A 7,245-nucleotide genomic window follows, 5' to 3' on the forward strand; every position below is an offset into this window, starting at 1 on the left:
ACACATTGAGAAGAGAGGGAGTATGCTATGCAAGGACAAATGCTTGTGTGGAAAGACATCTGAGTTATATATAGTACCAGCTCTGCCAGGACAAGTAGTGTTTGTCCTGAGTTGTTTAGTGTATGGTATTAGCTGAATGGACTTCTAAAGTCCTGTCCAGCATGAAAATCCGTGAATTAAATCTACCTATATAGATCAGAAATCTTAAGCTTTATCTGATTACTGGAAATGTACTATGTTCAAAGTTTGGATGGTTATAGACAAGTTATGTAGATTTAGATAATTTAACAATCTCTTCCCACCCGCCCCTTCTCCCCCGTTTCCTCTGAGATTCATCAGTCTGTTCCATGTTTCCATGCCTGTGGTTTCCACTCCTGCGTTGAGCGCCTGCCCCCTGGTGGTCAGTGCGCGTATATGTGCATATTAGAGGCCCGGTGCACAGATTTGTACACTGGTGGGGTCCCTCGGGCTGGCCTGTGGGTATCAGGCCGAAACCTGCTCTCCGACATCCCCAGAGGGGCCCCGGATTGAGAGAGGGTGCAGGCCAGGCTGAGGGACCCCACTGGTGCACGAATCCGTGCACCGGGCCTCTAGTTTTATTTATATTTGACAAAAAGCTTGAATTCCTTGCCAGAGTGAGCATACCAAAGAAGCATCTTCAGAATGAGAAACTGTGCCTCTACTGCCACCAAGTGGTGGCAAATGCAACGGACAGTGCAGGCACTGAAGGAAAACAAGTGTGAGCTCCAGGACTACATTTATAGACGGGTGCGTCTTAGCTCCCCTTCCTGGCCGCCGCCACATTTCTCGTTCATTTTCAGTGTTGATCTAATTATTTTTACTACAATTTTCATTCTATTTTAATAAAACTGTACTAAAATACCACACATTTGATACGTCTTACCCATTGGATGCTCATTTCATTCCTTTTCTACACATATTTGGGTGCTTACCATGTGCCAGGATCTGTGTGAGGTGTAGGGGGTATAATGAGCACAAACAGAAGCGTTTTTGTTTTTGTGGAGCTTATATGTCAGTAATAATCACAGCAGTGACTGTTCTCAGTGTTTTCAAGGAAAGAGAGACAACTCTGTGAGGACATATGACAAAGGCATCTGACCTAGACAGTGAGAGGGGAAGTCCTCTGACAGAAGCACTACCTGAGCTGAGAAATGGAGCATCAGTGGGAATGTCTGAGTGGCTTTTGTTTTAGTAGAGAGATAAGGGCAGAAGGCAGACTCCAGTGGGTTGAGGAAAGAGAGACAGGAATGGATGCACTGAACAGGGCAGCTCTTTAAAAATTTGGCCCTTCAAAGGGGATGGGAGGTTGGGCAATAACTTAGTTGGGAACTAAGTAAGCTAAGAGGGCTGGAGGGGAGGGAGGGAGAACATTGCAGACACAGAGAGGACAGCCTAGGCCAGTGGTTGGCAAACTCACTAGTCAACAGAGCCAGATATCAACAGTACAGCGATTGAAATTTCTTTGGAGAGCCAAATTTTTTAAACTTAAACTTCTTCTAACGCCACTTCTTCAAAATAGACTCGCCCAGGCCGTGGTATTTTGTGGAAGAGCCACACTCAAGGGGCCAAAGAGCCGCATGTGGTTTGTGAGCCATAGTTTGCCGACCACGGGCCTAGGCCTGTTGGGTGGAGAAGACAGAGTCAAGGCCTGTTGGGGTGCAGGAGGCCTATGTGGCTGGGGCCAGTGAGGAGGACCAGTGGTTCCAGGGTGTACAGAGGTAGGTGGGGGCGAGCAGCTGCAGGGTCAAGGGAGGGCACGTGTACAATTTGAATAATTAATCCACGAACAACGGGAAGCCAGCAGTAAGCAAAAGAGGGAGACTGGGAAAAGGATGACAGAGTCAGCAATGCCTTCTGAAGAGGCGACTGGGGCTGTGTGTAGAGCGTCACATGGAGAAATCCAGAGCAGAGATTGCAGAAGCCTGGATGAAGGGAGGCTTGGACTAAGGCGCCAGTGACGATGCAGAGATGCGCAAGATGCACAGGGGACGAGGTCACCAGGGCTTGGTGATCCACCGGATGCTGGGGTGAAGGGAAGGTAGAGGAGGAATCCCAGTTTCCCATGATAGAGGTCCCAGAGGGTGGCCTGGTGGGAGATTGTTCGGACCTGTGGGTGTTGAGTTGGGGGTGTCTGAGAGGTCTTAAGAGGCAATGCCATTCAGCTAGCTGGACATAGGGGTCTAGCTCAGAAAGGCAGGCCAAGCTGGAAGGACAAAGTTGGGATTCAAGATGGCGGGCATGGATTTGTGCCCAATGTCAGAATATAGGGCACATGGGGGGACAACACAATGAGAAGACGAGGAACTGCACTATTAATGACCCCAGGAGAGCAGAGTGAGCAGAGTGGTGGCAGGAGGAGCAGAAGGCTGGGGGTGGGGGAGGGTGCAGCAGCCAAGGGAAGACAGTTTCAAAAGTGAGATGGGAGCAGCAGCAGCAAATTTCAGCTGCTGAGAACCAGCGAGCAAGATGAGGCCCGGAATGTCTGAGGGTTTTTGTTTTAGTAGAGAGATAAGGGCAGAAGGCAGACTCCAGTGGGTTGAGGAAAGAGAGACAGGAATGGTTGCACTGAACAGGGCAGCTCTTTAAAAATTTGGCCCTTCAAAGGGGATGGGAGGTTGGGCAATAACTAGAAAATGAAGGGGCACGTGGGGTCAAGGGAGATTCACCCCCTTTTTTTGTGATGGGAGATTTGAGAATGGGAAAGAGCCAGTTGAGAAGAGGTGGCTGCACAGATGAGAGAATGAAAAGCTGACAGTGACAGGGGAGGGTTTTTGACAAGTGGGAGGAGATGACATCCAAGTCATAGGGTAGCCTAGGACAGGAAGTAGTAAGATGGGTACAAGGTAGGTAAGGCTTTCAGTTCTGGTAGCAGGAGAATGGGGAGCTTCCCACCAGGTAGTGTTAGGTTCCTCTATGAAGTGATAGCATGAGAGACAGGTGGGAGATCAAGTTTGAGTGAAGTAGCCCAACCGGTATGGCTCAATGGTTGAGTGCCAACCTATGAACCAGGAGGTCACGGGTCAACTCCTGGTTGGGGCACATGCCCTGGTTGTGGGCTCCATCCCCAGTGTGGGGTGTGCAGGAGGCAGCCAATCAATGATTCTCTCTCATCACTGATGTTTCTATCTCTCCCTTCCACTCCCTCTCTCTCTGAAATCAATAAAATATATAAATATTAAAAAAAAGTTTGCTAAAAAAACACACAAGTTTGAGTGAAGTGGAGGTTGATAATCTGCTATATCCCATAGACCCTTTGCAGGTTGCAGCAATCCTACCATGTTACTTGGTCAATCAGGGTTTCACTCGATGGAAAAAGAGAGAAAATGGGGGTTTGATATTGGCAAGGCTACAGGTGTGTGGGGGCCATTAGTTCCCCAGGCAGGGACCTGTCATATCCATCACTGCATCACTCTGGGACTGACGGGTCAGAGTATCAGAGCCCAGGTCCTGGCTACCAAAATGATCAGCACAAGGGAGAGCATTTGTCTCCATTTCCATGTGCCTCATTTGGTGCTTCCCTGAAAAAAAACAACACCCCCAAACCCCCCAAAGAGTAGGGAACAAACAGTCTAATTTCCTACATGACTTCTCCTCACTGGGAAGAGGCCCGTGGATTATTTTATCCTTCCGCACAGCCAGCTTTAAGGCTCTTGCCATAGTTCTATCCAGGGACACTGTCACACACCGAAGAAAGCTAAGGGACATCTTTCAACGTTTAGCTTCATAGTTAGGTGCTTATGTACCTGGTTTAAAAATTGCGATTCTCAAAAATACATGCTTAAAACATTGTATTTGTATCCACAGAACTCATCTCCATTTTTTTCTGAAGTTATTTACTTGAAGTGACAGAGAAAGGGAAATAGCATAAGACTGTCTGTCAATCCTGAAGACTGGGGGATGGCACGAGCAGGGAGACCAACCAGGTGGCTGCTGAGATAACCAGGCACCTGGTGATGGTGGCCTGGACCAGGGTGCTGACAGTGGTGTGTGTGTGTGTGTGTGTAAAAACGGTAGGACTGTGCATCTGTTCTGGGCACATGCTGAAGGATGTGTTGACACACTGAATGTGGGGAGGAAGAAAAACAATGGTCACGGAGGACAATGCCTGGACAACAGGGAGGATGGTTTCCAGTAACTGGGGTGGGGAAAGGTGAGGCGGGAGCAGCTTTGGGGGAATGTCGAGGAGCTGTTCTGGACCTGCTTGTGCCGGGGACCCCTTCGACGTCTAAGGAAAAGTGTGGGCAGACGTGTGAGTAAAGGGTCACGGCTGGAGATACTACTGGTGGGGGGTCCATCGCATTTAAATGGGTTTTGAGTCTATGAGACTGGATGAATTCACCTAGCGAGTGCAGACAGGAAAAATGTCCAAGGCCATGCTCAGCGGGGGAAAACTGCTCTGAAACGAGTTACCTGTAGGCACCAGAGCGGTAATGAAACGTTAAAGCACTAACGGGAAACTGTGGGCGAAGAGCTCCAAGGCTGAGCGGGTGAGGGGCAAACACACGGCAGGCATTTCAAAGGGTTCAGAGTTCCACGGGCTGGGGCTGGGGCAATGCAAGTGCTAAGGTTAGAAAGAAAAAACAAAAACAAAAAAAGCAAAACCATGCCCGGTGGGTGTGGCTCAATAAGGGTGGGTGTTGACCTATGAACCAGGAGGTCCTGGTTGGATTCCGGTCAGGGCACGTGCCCGGGTTGTGGGTTCAATCCCCAGTAGGCGGCGGATCAATGACTTTCACTGATGTGTCTCTCCCTCTCTCTTCCTCTCCTAATTCATAAAAACATATTAAAAAAAAAAAAGCAAAAGTGCGTAGGTGCAAAACGGAAGACAGATTCCGATATAACAGAAAAAGATCGGGGAAAGCCTGCAAGTCAGGGGGCGGAGGTGGTGGACGCTGCCCTCTGACCGGGGTGACCCGAGGCTGCCCAAGGGCCAGGCCCCTTCCCCAGGGCGTACCTGGCCAGCTCGGGGCAGCCCCTGCCCGAATGCCCCCAGCGGCCAGTCCTCGTGCTGGCGGGTCCCCGGTCGGAGCAGCGCGGTCTTGCGAGCGTGTTGCGTGGGTGCCGTCCCTCGGAGCGGGGCGGGCCGCGCCCCGCAGGAAGAGTGGGCCGGGCCGCCCGGCTCCGTTCCCCACTGGAGTGCGAGCGCAGCACCGAGGCCCAGCCGAGCAGGGGCCAGGCTGAGGGACCCGGCGACACGGGGAGGCCCGGAGAGTCTGGCAGGAGGTTACGGTTGGCGCTGGGCCGGGCCTGGGGCTGCAGGGGGCGTCGGTGGCGGTGACGGCGGCTGCGCGGCCGTTACCTGCTTCGCAGGGCTCCCGCGGCCTCAGACGCGTCGCCTGGAAACCCGCCCGCGGGGCCTGCTGGGAAAGGAGAGCCAGGGGGCGGGACCGCGAGGTCCGCGCGCCTGCGCACTCCGGGCCACGTTGGCCGGGGGCCGGTGGCCGGGGTCCAGGACGGCGCACTGAGTCAGGCCCTGCCTCTCCGCGAGGGCGCGGGGAGAGGACTTGTGCGGACGTCCTAACGGTGCCGCCCGCCGCCCCTCTTCCTCGCCCGGGCGCGGAGGGGGCGAGCGAGCCGGGCCGAGGCGTCCCCGTGGGCGCGAAGACCCCGCTGTCCCGTCCGCGCTGGGGTGCTGTCGCCCAGGCTTCGGGTGGTTGGAATCCGAGTCCGGGAGGGAGTCTGCGGGCCCGGAGGGGCGGGACCGAGGGCAGAGCGTCCCCTGTAGGCTGCTAGGCGCGCGGTGTGGACGCCTGGTTCCCAGGGAGGAGGTGGGCCCCGGCGGGCAGGTGTGGACGCCCCGTCTCTGCCTATTAACCTCTCCCTATCAAGTTGGGTTTCTTTGGAGAAAGAACATCTGATCACAAAGCAATTCATGCAGAATTTAGAATGAACAGGGAATTGTCAAGAAAAAGTAAAAATTACCTAGATGATGGATTGTGTAATTAGCAAACATGTATTTTTTCTTCTCTTCTACCTCTTCCCTCCCGCCCCCTCCCCTGCATTGTATCAACCGCCTTGTACCCTGGTAGGTGAATCTTGAGGGCGCCCCTGTTTCCTTAGGATAAATTCCTACCTGAGAAGTTGAAGGATCGAAGGATATGCCCAGTTTGAGGCTTTCTGAAGAAAGATGAAAGTTTGCCTTCCAGGCAGATGTTTCCAATCCTTCCCCCACATTGGGGATAACCTTATTTCTTTTTAAAATTCCTGTTGTATTGTCAGAAATGGACATCTTTGATTTGCTCCACTAGGAAGGATAAGCATTTTCCCATATTGCTAGTGACCATTAGTACTTAATCTGTGATTTGCCTTTTCTGGCCTTTTGCCCATTTTTTTTTCACTTGGTGTTTGTTCATCTTTATAAAAAATGATTTCTGAAGAGTTTTTGATGTTCCATGAAACTCAGGCCTGTGATATATGTTGCAAATATTTCCTCCAGCCAATTACCTTTTAATTTTGCTTACGGTGTATTTTGATATTTGTGTAGTCACATTTATAACATTTTCCCTTGATGGTTTGTGCATTGATTTTTCCGCAATAGGGGCAGGGCCCATTTCCAAGCAGACTGTTTCATTCCAGCGTTGTAGGGGTGGGTGGGGCAAGCCTTTCCCTTCAGGTCACCACCCCTTCCTCCATCTGCTGTTAGACTGATTGCCCAGCCTCAATTTCGTTGGTCCTGTGTTCCTACAACCTTAGTTGGTGAGTTCTCCTTATCAGATGGCTGGTGGTATATATTTGTTGTTGGGGAGCATCTCCAGGTAGACATGCATGAGACAGGTGTCGCCCTAGACTTGACATTTATGGAGAGGCAGCTAGTTCATGGCTGGTGATCTGCCCAGGACAGTAACAAAATCAGCAGTTTCCTGTGAAGGGACCATCCCAACACTGGTTCTCAGGACTGGAGGAACCTAAAAGATGGTGGTTTCTCAGAACTTCCTTTCCCGTCTGAATGGTCTCTCTCTGTCTCTTTTACTAGCTTTTCCAGCCTTCTCTTCTGCCTTTAAAAGGGGTGCTACCATCTCAGGTGGCAGGAAGAGAGGCCTTGGGGGTACAAAGTTGAAGAACTGCCTTTGAGGTATGGTGGTCACCTCCATCATGCTACATACCAAACATAGGCATTTATTTCTCTGTAGTAGTTTCCTAAGGTGGCTGTAACAAATTGCCACAGGTCTGTGTGGCTTAAAACAACAGGAACGTCTTCTCTCACAGTTCTGGAGGCCAGAGGTC

The sequence above is a fragment of the Eptesicus fuscus genome, chromosome 3 (genome assembly GCF_027574615.1).
Source record: "Eptesicus fuscus isolate TK198812 chromosome 3, DD_ASM_mEF_20220401, whole genome shotgun sequence".
NCBI classification, from domain to species: Eukaryota; Metazoa; Chordata; class Mammalia; order Chiroptera; family Vespertilionidae; genus Eptesicus; species Eptesicus fuscus.